This window comes from Lutjanus erythropterus, chromosome 1 (genome assembly GCF_056507025.1).
Source record: "Lutjanus erythropterus isolate fLutEry1 chromosome 1, fLutEry1.hap2, whole genome shotgun sequence".
Taxonomy (NCBI): Eukaryota; Metazoa; Chordata; class Actinopteri; order Lutjaniformes; family Lutjanidae; genus Lutjanus; species Lutjanus erythropterus.
The window spans coordinates 35754728-35771935 of NC_139317.1; positions in this window are offsets into that span (position 1 = coordinate 35754728).

Genomic DNA, 17208 nt, shown 5'->3' on the forward strand with positions numbered 1-17208 from the left:
GTGCACCAAAGTGCAAATAAACCTCAGCCACTTGTAGCAGCACACCTCCATTTATTTCAGAATTCGATATTAATAATAGTGATATTATTAATAAAGTGGTGCGATACTGTTCATACAATTAATATTATTTCACTCTGCTATGATTTTTTTTCTCTTTACAAATTAGTAATTCACCCACCCCTAAAGTTAGTTTTGTTTAATCTTAAAAGTTACACTAGCGTGAAGAAAAAAACACAACAGGAATAAATGCAAGATGGAGTCTAACAAATTACTTTTAACATGTAATGTATAAACCCTATCTTACAACACACCACTATGTTTCATACACTTATATTTTCTAATAATTATGTGAAAAATACCAGCACACAGAAACAAGGTAAATTCAGTCAAGAAGCTTGTTTATGGAATAAATTTGGATATAACCATGCAGCAAAGTTTCACTTATGTTGTAAATTTTTCTTAACCAGACAGTTGTTGAAAACGCTAACAATCATTTAATCGTTGTTGATTATTAAGAGACAAATTACCCGTTTTTGTGTATTTTAATTTTTTCTTTTTCTTCTCATTTTAAGTTTAAGCTTTAGTCAACAAATTCCTCCACCAGACAAAACTATCTCAAGTGAGGCACTGTAATTACTAATAATTACCGTAATTTCTAGTCTGTTGATTAATTATCACTCATTACATTTTTAATCTGTTAAATTCATAACATCCTTAGATAATATCTAAGTTGTGAAACACTTGTCATACCAGGGATCTATGAATTCAAAAAAACTTTAAACCATGTTTAAATGTTTATGTAATGCTGTTTCTCTCTTAGTTTTAGTTTTAACTTTGAGTGTTTTAGGCATTGACACACTGTTATTAAACTATTAGTCACCCAATGACAAGAAAAATTAAGGAATTAGTTGTTACTTAAGTTTCAAAGTCTAACAAAGGTTTTTTTTTTATTATTATTCGTCATGCAGTCTCTATCAAAATATAGTATAATTATAAAACAGACAAAAAATTGTATGTAAATTTGTAGATTATCATCATGACGATTATTAACAATTTTTTACTTGCAGATAATTATTTGCATTTCATTTTTTGATTATTGTAAATTACAACAAATAAAACTTCACACAGCTTGATAAATCTTCATGCCTGTACGGGTCCAAAAGCATTATTATGCTCAGAAAGAGTTAACGAGTGTTAGAACAGGAGGTCACAAGCTGCATGTCATGAGGTTTCCATCTAGATTAAGTCATATATCAAATTCCAGTGGCATATTAAATCTTTGGGAACTGTTCAGAATTAGAGGGGTACTGCTATAATCCAATTGTGTCAAGGGACAGAACAAGAGACGTGCGTAAGGTAGCAGAAAAGCAGTCTTCTGTTCACATATGGACACACGTGGTTCAGGAAGTATACTCCGCCTCAAAGCTGTCGCTCTTCCTCGAGCGTCCAGGAAGGATTACTGACCTTCTCCCATGCAGGCAGATGAGCTGCGGTCACTCTAACACTGGTCAGTCTGTGGCGTCAGGGTGCAATGCAGCGTGCCATGAAAATACTCAATCTGCTCTCCCATTTCAGTGTTTAGATTGGGCTGTGGAATGACCACAGGCTGACAGTAGTAGGGCCTGCTCTCCTCAGAGGAGAAGAAAAACATACTGTTTCTCTCCCGCCAAACATGAGCTCACTCTTCTGGTTTCATGTCTCTTTGTTAGATTTACAAGTAGTCCATTATCCAAAAACGGACAGGATATTACTAAATATCACTTTTCTTAAGTTGCCATTATTTATATTTACACAGATTGTTACATTTCTTAACACTTCTATATAAGGCAAAGAACAGTATAATGGGGAGTGAAGTTAATGTCCACCAAGTGCATTATTTTCTTTTTTTTTTTTCTTTTAAACAATATTAAGTTCATCACATTATTACACTTAAACTTACATCAACACACACAAAAAGTCATCTGCTTTAACTGGTTTTGGTTGTTGGCTAAACTGTGTTTGTTAAATTGTAAGTGAGCTTAACCATTAATGTAGTGTAAAGCATCAGTTTTGTCACTATGGTTACTTGTGGTCATTACTGGGATCTCATGAACACTGATGATGTAAGAACTGATCGTAGCGAATTTCCCCCAAAAATCAATTTTAATAGAAAGTGTAGCAGTATTTTCTTAGTAGGCCTAGTCAAAATATTAACTTACATATACAGATAAATTCAAAGTGTTGTATGCCAGTGGTGTCAAACAGTTCTTCAACTTCTGATGTACTTTCTCAGTATGCTTTATGTTTTCTGGATTATTTGGTCGTGCTGCACTGGAGGTTCTGTCTGCATGTTGCCCAGTGTTGTAGCAGTTGGACATATCAAGCTATGCCAGTCGCTGCTGTCACTGTTTCCTGCTGCTGGAGCAGAACACAGGAATCATACAACTCACCTCATCCTCTGTAGTAAATACTGCCCCCGCCTTAGTAGGTAGATAGTGTGAAACAATGTTTTCATTATTTCTATTAAATTCCATTATTTCATTTAAATGCTTCAATTTTAAGGCACTCTCTTTCTTTAGGATTAGGAGTGTTGCAGTAGTAGTATTGACAGTAACCATGATATTTAAAAAAATAAATATTGATATGGTGTCAATAACACATACAATATATGATAATATTGTGTAATTAATCTCTGAAACACTGCATGCTCTTCTTGTTCATCTGGGTTCCTTTTCACTATCCATTTAGTGCAGTTGTACTTTTTAACACTTTGGTTATGGCTACAGACTCTCTAAACAACTCACCACACTCTATTTTGAGTGTAAGTAATTTCCACAAAAATAGACAAAATGTACAATAAGCAAATGTAAAGATCAGTTTGACTGATGACATTGTTATTTTTCTTTCAAACTTTCTGTAGATAATATTGTGATAATATTTTTATGGTGAATTCTTTTGCACACGATAATTATGTTGTAAAATTATTGTGACAACCCTATTTAAGATTACACTGTTACTTACACAAAGCTACAATCATTTTTATTTAAAAAATGAATCTGTGTGTACACTTTTCCTTATATTTAATTTTTCCTTTTTGCTTCTTTGTGCACTGCACATGACAGTTTTCCATGTCCCAGCCGTATTGTAACGCTGCAAACACATCATCAGTACGTAAACTTTTCCTGTCTGTGTGGAGTTTGCATCATCTCCTCATGTATGTGTCAGTTTCCTGGGATAGCTCTGTTTTCCTCCACCGAAATTACACATGCATCTATGTTGGGTTTTTGGAATAATCTTACCGTTGTCGCTTGCTGCGTCACTTCGGCTGCCCACCACTGCTAAATAGTTCAGAATTGTGTAGTTAAGTTTTTATTCTACTTGTATATATCCTTCTTCTGCAGTCATTATATGACATTTCTATGCATTTACCATCACGCTAGCAGTAAGTGTGTTTTTATTCCTTTTGCAGAGCATCTGGGTTAATCTCATATTAGTCAAGACGGATCATTCTCACAGTCAGCTTTAGACTTGTTTCAGAGAACTATGCTCAAAATTAAATACATGGCATCAGTGGAATACTGTCTGTCACTAAAGAGATTCAATAATTAAAAGTTCCTAAAAATGAATTTGCAGTTTGTCAAAGATTCACATGCTTGAAAAATCTCTAGTGCACATGAAAAAACCCCCCAAAAAACTCTTAATGTTGTGAAGAGCTCAACTTGGAGAGGATGCTCGATTCCTAGAATCCTGGGCTGTTGTGAGTGCTTGCATAAAATTTGATTAAGCACCATGATAGCCTTTACATTGTTAGTCATAAAGTTTGAAGAATTAATTACAAAATCTATTTAGAGTCTAATTAGAACTTCCCATAAGTCAATGTATGTTATCAAGTTTTAATGTTTCGATTTTACAGCCCTCATTTTGTGTTTTGACAGTTGCCTGTCACTGTCGTGTGTACAGCTATGCACTGTGTGTACATGTACTGGATATTTTAATTTCATTTGGTGTGTCCTGTGGTTTGCATTATTCATTTGTACGTTCCTCACCCATTACAAGCACATACGCACTCACTCTCTCATAGTTAGTCTGTTCCAGAGCTAGGCAATAAAACAATATGATATCGATAATTTGACTAGATATCATCTTAAATTTTGGATATTGTTATATCATGGTATGGCACAAGTGCCCTTTTCTGGTTTTAAAGGCTGCATTACAGTAAAGTGATGCGAGTGTTTGAACTTATCAAACTGTTCTAGCTGTTCTATTATTTGTCTTTGCCCATTTAGTCATTGATAGCTATTTCTTAAAAATATCTTTATGTTAATATTTAGTGAAAGCACTAGTAGTCATTTTCACAATATTGTTATTGATAAATATTGATATTGAGGTATTTGCTGAAAAATATTATTGTATTAGATTTTGTCCATATCACCCAGCCCTACTTTGTTTTGTTTTCATACTGAATTGTATTTATTTGAGATGAACAGCGGGCGGCAGGGACATCTGTTGCACTAATGTCCAACAAAGTAAACAATATGTTTTGAATTAAGATTTGACCTTGGAATAAGCCTTATCTTATTTATAAATCATAGTGAGTTAAATATGCTTTGTAAGGAGATTAGGTGCCCCCCTCCCTCCCCACAGGCACAGTCAGTCTCAGTGATGAGGGTGCAGAGATGTAATCCAGATTCATAATCCAATGATTCTTACAAGCTGTTTCATGTTGTTAAATACGGGGTATTTGTGTTGATTTAATATCATTCTAATCTCCTTTAAACTGCCAGTTGCTGTCTGGTTCGTGGCCATCTTGTTTATTGCTTGCTCACTACTCTTTACTACTATTCACTTTACTGAGAAGTTAAATCTGACAAGCCCAGAGGACTTCATAGATAGTGAACCATTGATGTGTTTACTGATGTGTGAAGCTGGATTTTGATTTTTTCCTAAATATTAATACATTTTATGGATTCTTTTCTAATGTTTTAAAGTTTGAATGTCTGTCTCATCTGCTTGCTAAAATTTGTATAAACACATTTTGCGACTGTGATTAACAACAACCTTTTGGCAGAAACTTTTACAAACTTCAAGCTACATTTTTACTGTTTTTTCTGCCCCCATTTTTGAAAAACAGCATCTTGAAGGAACACCAACACATTGTGGTGACAAACTCACTTCACTGAGGAATTTCATTTATATTTTCTTATCATCATACCACAATCTCATTTTATAAAATAATTTCTCCATAATTAACCCAAACTATATCATAAAAGATTGAAATGTTTTCAAGAAAATATCTCACTTTCATATGAAAATCCATTGCTTCTTAAAATGATTATTTTGAAGGAATTAGAATTAAAACAAACTTTTTAAACTGTCTGTTTTCATTCATTTTTCATCTTTTCTAATAAAAATAAAAACTCATGAAGATTTTGTCTTATTATAATGATGCAGGTGGAGCTCTCTCTCTCTCTCTCTCTCTCTCTCTCTCTCTCGCTCTCTCTCTGCGTGTGAGTGTGTGTTTGTGGTAGAAACAAAGCTTAGCAAAGGTTTAGAGCAGCTTGTTGTATTCGGTGGAGTTCAACAGGTGGTTCTGAGAATTTTGTCCTAATAGGTGTTTACTGTCATTTCTAATTTGCAATAATTGATTTGTCATAAAGCTTAGTGCAATTCTTATCCTTGCTATTTTTATTTAGTTTTATAGTAAGTGGATTCTGCTCCCGGAAGATTTCTCTTAGCGCTCTGACTTGCATGTCCAATATTATTAGTTGCTATGAGTTTAGCCTGTGCAAATCTGTTAATGCATAAGACCATAAGAGCTTCTTATGTTCCAAGCCAGGTCAGAGTGAAGACACATCAGATTAATATTTGATCATGCAGAAGGGCCCTTAATCAGATTTGCTTATTCTCTTAGCTGAGTGCTCTGCAGCAATTATCATAATTGTTGCGCTAAACATGCTTGTCTTTACGGCTGGCGGTTGGACGTGAGCATGTGCCGTGAGAAGGGGATTCCAGCACCAAACCCAATTAATGCAGGATGGATGGCTGGGCCTGCTGAGGGAGAAGGAGGATATAGGGAAGAGGAAGGGGAGGGCCGTGGGCAGGGATGCTGGTCCAACCCACAGCCAGTGACATAGCCCAGGGCTGCACGCTCAACTCCAGCCACCTAGAGCTCCTCAGGACAGGCGCTCCACATGCTATAATCCTCCCCCTCAGCCATGCCACCAGCTCCGACTCATATGAGGGAAATCAGACCTGCAGCAGGAAAATGACGAGTTCAGCTTGCAAGTGTCTATACAATCCTGTTCATTTCATAGATTTTCTGAGCCTGGAGATGCCAGGTTCTATAGTTCATCTTTCTCTCCTCTTACGCTGTCTGACCTGGAAACCATATTTTGAAATAATGCTGAAAGTGTGTGAAATACACGAAGGGAATGTACTGTGAGGTTCAGCAAGATTAACTAATTCAATTTGTTAGTGTTTTCCTCTTTATTTAATTAGGGTTCATTTCGAATTTAAAGAAAACCCCACTGCTCATTTGTAACTACTTACTGGGACCCTTGCTGTGCTTGTTGTAAAAAGAAATTTTTCACATACTGTAGCTTTAAATAGAAAAATAGATGACAGAAAAATTCATAGATATTTGGTCTGGTATGCTAAACATACAGAGAAATGCGATTTAATAATAGCTGATATTCTGTTTTGATTAAAATGGTTCACATCAAGGTCTGTGGATTAGTCTAAGTAACTACATTGATTTGCATCAGGAATCTCTGATTTCTTCAGGGGTTTTTTTTTGTTGTTTTTTCAAATTTTTTTTAAACTTTTTTTTACTTGCTAGGGACAGAAAAGTGGGAATTGTTTTTTTCTTTTCGTCTTCTGTTTTTTTTTTTATGTATGTATGTTCTGTTATGTAAACTTGACCCTTTAATCAGGCGTGTGACTCTGCCTTTGACTCAGGGAGGGATATAGCTTAAACTGTCTGTGTACACGCATACACACACACACACACACACACACACACAAATAGTTCTTAAATCTTAAATGCTTCCTCTGAACAGTTATCCTAATTCCTGGCAAAAGTCATAAACGGTTGCAAAGTTTTAATTCCATAATGGGATAACAATTTTTCAATCTGTTGAATAAAGATACCACTTATACTATTATTTAAATAACTGGAGGAAAGGCAGGTATGTATTTTGCAAAATATGATTTTACACAACAGGCTAAAATATCTCAGTTTCAGTTCAAAATGAAAACTTTACCACTTGAGAACATGGACACAGTCACAACAAAATAGTCCACTGCATAAACAGAAGAATTGTCTTAAGAACAGAGAATTATCTTGAAGCTTTTATCCACAACATTCTTCTTATTCTTTGGAGGACAGAATATTCTGTATTTAATAAAAATAGTGAAATAAGTGAAATGTTTAAAATGGATTTACAGAATTCTGAGACAAACTTATTCGGGTTATGATGAATGTAAGGAAACGGTAAGAACCAACATTTTCTGTTGTACATTTTCATTTTGGGCAGAAACATTTGGGACTCAAACCCTGTTAATGTGTCAAACCAAAACGATAAAATAACTGAAGAAAAATTCTGCTGTGTGTCATTTTGATTGCTCTCTGATGAATATGTTTTCACCTAACCAGTTTGTCATAAACATGTCTATTAAACAAATGAGCCTGTGGATCAGTTGTGTCTGTATGAAAGTCATCCATCCTGCTGGAAGCATGGCACCGTGCAAAGAAACACTAGGAGAGATGGTTCCCCATTAATCTACGCTGACTGGCTGGAAATTGCATCTTTGTAATGAGTATTAGGTGTGCATCTACATGAATTAAAGCTGAATGAGCCTCTGATTGATCACCTCCTCCCAAATGATGCTCCTTCCATGATCATTATTGTTTAAAAGTGACTAAATCATATCGGGATGATTAAAAGTCTGTGCTTTGAGGGGAGAGAAGATAAAGTAAAGGCACAATGTCTGAGAAATTGTGTTTCTATCCCCAAATTCTGTTTGTACGGTTGTCGTGTATTTCTAGTTGAGACTGTAGATGAATGGTCAAATAGGATTTATATTTGACTCAATCAATTTAATTACCAGATTCAACAAAAACAGAGGAATTTAACATGGATGTACACTGACTATTTTCAGAATTTTACAGCACATAAGGACACCAAGAACCAGGACAGGGGAGAGTAGATTTACATTACTGACACATAAACTCTCAGTAATCCAAGCTCAAATAAAATCTAATGCATATGCAAATTTCAATAGGAGTTTATCTGTTTATAACATGACTGTTTTAAATGCTAGACATCCTTTGTGAGGTGCTGTGTTTTTTCCAGTGTTGTTCTCCAGGTCTTCTCTACTTAATTGTGTATAAACAGCACACTACAATGAACACGCTACAACCTTGACAGTAAAAAAAAAAAAAAAAAAAAGGACTGACCTGCATCCATACATCTGCAGGGTTGGGAGAGCTACTTTAAAAATGCACTCCGATTCAGTTACTGATTACCAATTACCTGTTTAAAAATGTTGTTAGTAACATAATCCAAGTATCACAATATTAAAGTAATGTAACTTGATTACTCTTATTTTGGATTACCTTAATGTGAAATATGGTGCCTATAATGTTTAATGCTTGTTATGTTAAGTGTTTGTCCAAATATTCCTTCCTCTGTTAAGTGTGAATTCACATGAGATTAATGGCGGTAATTATAAAAATTTAATTGTACTATGTTAAATGTGCTCAAACTTCAAATAAACTGCTATAAACTTATTCCATTTTGGGGCTTCCGTTTTATCTACACACCATCATGGTCAATGGTAAGGTTCTCAAAAGTACCAATACTCAAATACTTTTTAAATACCACAGGTTTAAAACAATACAATACCTAACTTTTCATAGTATCAGAAGTACTGAAGCTATAATAAAGAAAAGATCAAAGTGCTCCTTCTAGAGCTCATTTTTTTGTTTCCTGCCTGACATTTGGCATGGGAAAAGTAAAACCAGGGAGTGTTCATTGACTTTTCACTGTGTGCAGGTTCTTAATTTCCAAAAAGTAAAAAATAAAAAAGAGATGTCATGTCCTTGGATGATGACAGCATTTTTACAGCTGATAACTTGCACTGTACTGTGATGATGTACCACTTTTCCATTTTTTTTTTCCACTAGAGGACATGTTATCAACTGTATGATTAGCTTCCACTCAAGACCAGAGTGGTGTGGTTAGACTGGTAAAGTGTTGTAGTGTGTGTGCACTGCGCATGGTAGAATATCATTCTTTATTTTAACAAACATTTTAAATGCGTAACAATCTGATAATAATGCTAATAATCCTAATTTTTGTTAAATGTATCTGTAATCTGACTATGCATACATTTTTTGTGTCCTAATTATGTAATTACATGACATGTATCTGTTTTTCCCCAAACATGCGCATCTGCAAGCAGTGCACTTATAACATCTCCATACTTGTTTCAGATGTCACACATTCAGCTATGATGGGTTGAGATTATGTTTTTAAAAACCTGACCACATGAAAGGTCTGTGAGGCTAAATAGAGTGCACAGGCAATGTTTGAAGTCGGGGCCAAAAAGTCCAGGTGTTTTTACGGGCATTGTGGCATTTATGTGGTTTAAACTATATGTCTGGAGTCGCCTGCACGAAAGCGCTAGACATCCCTGCCAGGTATTCGCTTACTTCATAAAGTACATTCAACTGTGGGCAGCTGATTTCCTGCAGTTTGAGTCTCCGCCATAAAATCGTGATTGTTTGGACTCCCACTTGACTCTGGTATTTAAAAAACAAAAACAAAAAAAAATAAACGCCCCACACATCTAACAACTGGATACACCAAAGTGCAAATCCAACTGTTTGCATGCAGCCACTGTGCACTTCCACATTTGAAAACTTTTAGATGTAAAGCATTATCAGGAAACCTATTGTTTCCAGGATAAATTGTAACTGTAATTTTCCAGGGCTCAGGTTGGCACATGCGGGAAAAATAACAGCTTGTTTAGAAAGGACCCAGCTTCAGAAAAAGAGCAGACCTCGTCACCTTGTATCTCGACATATTTACTGTACCTGGACACACTAATGTTCCTCTGTAATGTCTTTCTGGTAATTATACTGCCAAGCACCCTGTTGGGGTAATTATACTAAAAACACCCTCATTAGCAGCATCAAGATGTAAACCCCCAGAAGCCTCGCTATCTTTCCCCTCATGCACCCTTGGAAGGCAAGTTGTTTGGCCAATTCCACTTCAAACTTAACTTTCTGCTTGTTGCACTATGTTGCAGTATCATATCACTGCTTTGCATTACACCTGCTGCATAATGAAATTATACACAGTCATTTTGAATTGTGTGTTTTTCTTAACCTGACACAAATATTAATGTCCCTGAAACTGGCTTAAAACTCTGATTTTCTCTCAAGTTCATTAGCTTGTAGCTCTGTGTAGCAATTGGTTTAAATGAAGAATGCTAACAATGCTAACAGGCTGTTTACAAATTAACTTAAGAGCTTAAACAGGAGCACAACTCATAGCACAGACATGCTTACACACACTGTCTGATGAAGGCAGCACAACTAAACCCAAACTGGATGTCAGAATTGTTTTCAGAAATGTGTGTAATTGAAATTTAATAGTGTAAAACCCTGTGGAAGTTCTGTGGACATATTGCACAATAAATGAGTTTCAGCAGATATGACCTCTGCTATGTGATGCTCCGTTTCACTTTACCCACAAATGTTTTGCTGAAATTTGCACAGAGAAATGGTTTAAATGTGTCAGCCCCAAGCATTTAGAGAAAGGACATAAAGAACTAAAAATGTAGTGGAGTTTTGCTCTGCTCATGCAAAATGGACATACTACTCACCACAACAAACCAGCAAAGAAATTACAACAGTCCCAGGCACTGCATTGTCTGGCAATTTGCTCTCTTTAAATTATTCAGAGGCAAGGCTTTTTTATGTCAGCAACTGTGTGTTTTCCAGTGACAAAGCTAGCCTCACCTAATAGTTTCACTGCGTCTGCCGTTTTATGACTGACATAGCAATAAGCAGATTGTCCAGATATTTATGCCATCTGCAGCTCGGAGAGATAATTAAAGTATATAAATTAATCAAGTGCAATTAATTAGAGGCTTTATGTTCACAGCAGTACATCTTTGCATGTATAATTTATATTTATTGATTTGTTTGGTTTCATTAGCCTATAAGATAACAGTGCAAATGCATTAGAGGGGAAAATGCACAATTAGCATGCGGTAAGGGCTGCTGGTAATTGATAGATCAGCGAGCACTCCCTGCAGATATAAAGCTGTGTAAACTGTCATAAGCAGTTACAATCGATGACTGATATTTCACGCCATATCTCCGCTTGATTAATGATGTTTTTGAAAGCAGCCCCCCACTTAATGGGACCCTGATAGGCATGCAGAATTTACTGTTTAATCAGGGGATAGAATTTATTGCGGTCCAGAACCTGTGTCGTTGGTGGTGGAAATGTATGATTGGTCTCTGTAAGTGCTATGCTGATGTTATTTGCTCCCGTCAGCAGCCAATATGGCTGAGCATTAAGAGCTTTGTGCTTCCCAGTTGATTTTTCATTGACTGCGCTGCCATCGTTCATCACTGGCTGGTTTCCCTCCGTTCTGCAGAGCTGAGAGGAAAGCAAGCTGGGTAGTCGATATAGCGACCAACGTGTTCACAGCATTCCAGCGTTTCCTGCAGCGTAAACGGTGTGTAAACTGCATTCAAGACGAAAGACATTTGCTTATTTTCCTGATAATGAGGCTATATCCTCTTTGAATCACGTAATAGATATTTAATATTGGCATTTTGTGTAATTAGAATTGCATTGCAATTGCATATCCTGCTGACCCGCACATACAGTACAATGAATATTATTACTTTGCTGGAAGGGTAAAAGCATGAGAAAATCAAGGAGTAGTGCCAATTAAGGTGGTAGGAGTTGAGTGTGACATTCACAGATAGATGGATAGATAGATATTAAAATCAAGTTGAGGTACATTTGTTGAGGTCTGTACCTCAAGATGTTTCAATACAATTGTTTCCTTCCTGATGCAAATTCTGATACCTGAACTTTGCATATTGGCTGATACCAAGTATTAAAGCCCAACCAATATATCATTAGGCTGATATTAGGCTGGCAGTATTTAATGTATATTTGATCTTTTTTCTTAACTCAGGTTTAATATATACATGTATTTTGCTCTATTTGTGATTTCATTTATAGCTATTTCTAACTATTAAAAATTCCATTGAAAGTTTACTGTCTCAGTGCCCTGAAATCACGTGTCAGATATCAGAAGTGTTAACCACTTTTGAGAGATCATTGCACAAATGTGTGACTGTGTATATAGTGTATATCCTACATTATATTTTGTATAAAGATCCAATATAGTGATATGTGAATTTATTTCCTTCCTAATATTGGTATCAGCAATGGCCCCAACAATCCAGTATCAGTTGGACCCTACCAAGTACTGATCCAGTACCGGTGCATTATTATTATTATTATTTTTTAACGTGCAAGTGTGATATGATCGCTATTGATGTGTGGCCTGGCTCAGGTTTTTGTAAAACATGAACAAATAATTACAGAGAATGAATGCTGTAGAACATGATTTCACCTTCCTCGGAAAAAAAAATGGTGTATAGGATGCTGCTTGCAAGAAGCAGAGTCTTGTTTTAGTGTTAATAAATCATGTAGTTTTGGATTGGTGCATTGACTTGCATACTCGCTGATACCCAATACCGCATTTCAGGCAGTATCAGGGACAAACCTTAGCTGTACCATGTGGAGTACAAGATTTGTAGGTAAGGGTACTCTGCACCACTAATGGTGTTTGTCAGACATTTTTCCTTTGTCAAAAAATTGCAGCTTCTGCAATTTGGATATTTCACTTGGCCACATTGTGATTTTGATTAATTGTGCAGCCCTGATGGAGAGATAACTTTTTACTTAGTCATTCATATTACTTGGATGTAATTTTAGCTCTCACTGACCCTGTAATGGAAACTGGAGTCATTTGAATTAGAAGCTCCTGTTTGGTGTGGCTGACATATTTTGAAGATGCTGTCACTATGTCTTGCGTCATCGATAATTCATGTGGCTGTAGCAATATAATTACTCTAAATAGGATGTGGGTTTTATGGGTACCACATGTTGCTGTTTGGGAACAGCTTCTGTGTATATTTATGCTCTTGTTGAGGTGGACCACTTTCTCTTGTTCTGCTTCCGAGTTCAGCCACTCCTGATGTGTTTGCTCTACCTACAGCATTCATGGGAGATGAGAGGCACAGGTGCGTGCTAAGTTAACCAGACATTAGTATATGTTGGTATATAGTACTGCAGGCTGTGTGTTTCAGGAGCTTTGTCCCGCAGCTGGGTGCCAGACGTACATACATTTTTGCCCTCCGTCTCAGGCAATTTCCTCCCCTTATGTCACTGTAAATGCTTACAGAGACACCTCCCCCTGTTTAAGGTTGCAGATATGTGCTGTTGAAGAGGAAGAAACCATTTGCCTTCTGGTGATGTGCTCAAAATTGGGATCTTACTTTACACCTGCTGCTACCTACTCATTTACCACCCTCAGGGCTGCTCCTGAGATGTTGTGTTGATGACGGATCTTTGGCAAATTTACTGAAAAGTTTACTGCTTGTATCCTTCTTTTTGAAAAAAACAATTAAGCAGGTATTTCCATGCAAATACTTTGGTGTCATGATTGACCATCTGTTATCATAAAAAGATCACACTGAATTCGTCTGTTAAAAGACAAAATAAAGAATTTATTTTCTCTGGCACATTAGGTCCTTTGGAGCGAGTAAGTAAATTCTCGTTTTGCTTTTTACTTTACTACCATAAAATCATATTGAGGTTGGTCATCAAAATTGTTTCAGATGTCCTGAACAACGAATACAAATTGTTATCATCAAAACTAGATGAGGACTGAAGCTAACGATTATCTGTTGACTATTTTCTCAATTATTCAGTTTGTTTTTTGGTCCATAAAATGAAAGAAAATAATGAAAAATGTCAGTTTCCCAAAGGCCAAGATGATGTCCTCAAATATTTTGTTTGTTTGTTTATTTTGCCCATAACCCAAAAATATTCAGTTTACTGTCAGAAACCAGAAAATATTCAAATCTTAGAAGCTGGGATAAAAGAACTTTGACTTTTTTCTTTGAAAAATTATTCAGACTTATTAGTCAATTATCAAACTAGTTTGGTGATTAATTCGATAGTTGATTCATGATCGATTAATCATTGCAGCTCTACCGTCAATACAGGTTATTGTGATTTACTAAGATTAGATGAAAGAACACTATTATACACTCGTCAAACCCCCAAAATTTAGAATGAGGCTTAATCCAGATCAAATGTATGTTAAAGTGCCTCATCTTCTGTTTGTAATGTTAAATATATATATTTTTGTCTCTTGTCTTGATGTTTGTCTTTTGTGATGTAACAAATGCAGCTGCTGCACACAAGAAAAATTTCAGACTTGCTCTGATGCTAAGTATCATTGTCATTGTTGTCATCGTCATCATTCAGTTTGATTCAGCCAGTTTATACGTGAGTGACAGATCATGTTATCTTGTTGCCCTCTAAAGCAAGTGGTGGGAAAATGGCTATATTTAGAATATGAGTATGTTGGGTTTCTGTGAATAATGTAAAAGATAGGTCTTTTGTCCCAGAAGAAACAGTAACAGAAACCCTCTGACCTTCCTCTCCTCTCTGTTGCGTGTCTCTGCGCCCAGAGCTGAGATAACAGCTGGAGATGTTTGGGGCTCGCTTCTCTCTGATCCTCTCATCTTGCTGTAGGAGTTGGTAGAGAGGTGGGTCGCCTGATAGCAGGGCCATATTGACCCTGCTGGACCGCCGCAGCCCTTAAACCCACAACAGGCTATCTGATTTCCTTCCAAGAGATCCCCAGAGAGTGAGCGCTTCCATTTTTCTTAACTTGTGTATAAGTAAACTGCAGGACCTGGCTGGGAGGTCAAATCAATCTCTGCTATTTATTACATAGAAATGTGACACTCTGTCTTAAATGCTCCCGTCCCAAGTGATTTACCCTAGTGTCTGCGTTATGTCTGCAGAGTGTGTGTGCGCTGGCATGTGTGTGTGTGTGTGTGTGTGTGCTAGCGAGGTGGGGAGCGCGGCATTTTACGAGCATTGTGCCAAATTGTCTTTTTCTCCGTCTTGTCTCTTGTAAACAAAGATGGGTTAATATGCTCTTTGAAGACAGTTTTATGTAAAGCTTTTAGCCCTGGTGTATGTATCATATTTACTGTAAGTACACTTCAAACACAAGGGCAGGCTAATGCAACGGGAATGAGTAAGAATCATAGTCATGCACGGGTCAACTCTTGAACACAGCACCTAAATATGATCGGTATCTCCTGCTAGTTTAGCATGCTTTGATGCTCACTCAGGTTATGTCTGTATTAAGTTGTTCAGACCGCGCAGGAAAATAGGACAGTGACACACTCATTAGCCCCTAAAGGGGGATGCAATCCTGTTTCTGTGGGAAGCAGAGCTCTGTTTACTGCGTGACAATGTGATATTGTGCGGCTCATGCTGTCTTAATTGGAAACAGTCTCACCCCACAAAAGGTGCATAAGACCCCTGATTTTGTGAGGCAATCTCACCCCTCCCCTTTCCCACCCCATCACTCCCCCTCCTCCTTCCCTCTGAAGAGCAGCAAAACCCCCTGAAGCATTTCCTTAATCCTCCGGAAGATCATGCTCTCCCACTAAATATGGTACCTGTGGACAAACAATGGATTTTTCCATAATAATAAGTTGAAGATTTCATTATGAGTGGCTAATGGATGGACGGGTCTAGGCCTGAGCAGATACACGGAGAAGCTTCCTTTTGATCAGCAGCATAGGGTTAATCCATGGTAAGAAATAATGGAGATTTGTGGGGGGGGGGGCTGAGGAGAGCAGTATTGAGCTGGGCTGAATTTACAGCCGAGAGGGCTCAGTAAAAGGATGATTTTTAGAGCCTCTCGCTGCGTATTGAAGGGAAGACTGTCTGACAAGTCATCAATGAGCCCCGGCGCTGTACTAAACTAATGAAAGCTGCATTTGATCTTCTTCGAAGAGGTTCAATACCACTCCTGCTATTATTTAAGTCCTCAGCTTCACCCAAACCTGTTTTCAGATCCACAAAAATCATTAAATTGCACAGTGAAGTAAACTGTGTTTGTAAGTATTGGATGAGGAGGAAATATCTAAACTGCTTATAATGTATCCCTGTTGATTGCATCCAATAGACACTTCCTGACTTGTTTAGTGCCTGCCTAAGTCTTTCTGCTAGTCTTGATTCAGTTAACCGTAACAGCTATGTCCTGTAAGAGATTGGCTCAAATACATCAAAAAGTGTCTTCTTACAGATTACAAATACTTAGTCATCAAATTTGTTAAATACAAAATACTGATATGGAAAATGTATTCAATTAAAACACAATTAATTTGTTATGTGAAAATAAAAATATATATAGATATATTCTCTGTAGAAACTACTATAATCACATTTTAGGCATTTAGTAGCCTCAATTTGGGTCTGCCATTAACTGCCCTACTTCATGGATGTAGTTTAGCCTCCCCTAACTTGTATGGTGGTAAAATGATTTTATCATGTGGTGACAGTCATTTCACAGGGATTGTGATGCTCAAATCATTGCTTCTTTCTCAATGTACATCTAAGGGAAAAAGGCTGCTGAGGTGTAACAGCATGGTTTGGCAACTTTGTCAAATGAGTGCATTTCTGGGGTGCTTACCCTACAGTGAGGAGATGACCTTTGCTAATTTCCCACATCATACATTTGAAGTTCCCAATTGTGGAATTCAAGGATGCATGCTAGGAGGTTTCTAGCTAGTATATTTGCCAGTACTAGAGCATATATGATAATCTTTTTTTTTATTAGCATCATTAAGATAGCGTGCCTTTGCTGTATTATCTGATCATATTTTGATTTCAGATTTTTATCTTGGGCTATATTTGCAGCAAACACCAAAGCAGCTTCTTTCCTCAAGCTGTCATGAGGAACACAAATGTAGTTCACAATGAGTGTGTTGCTTGACCTGACAGGACATCATGTGATTCACTTAGATTTGGCCAAACGTGTATGGTGTTTTTTTTTTACCTTTTACCAAAGTTAAAACCAAATGACAAAATA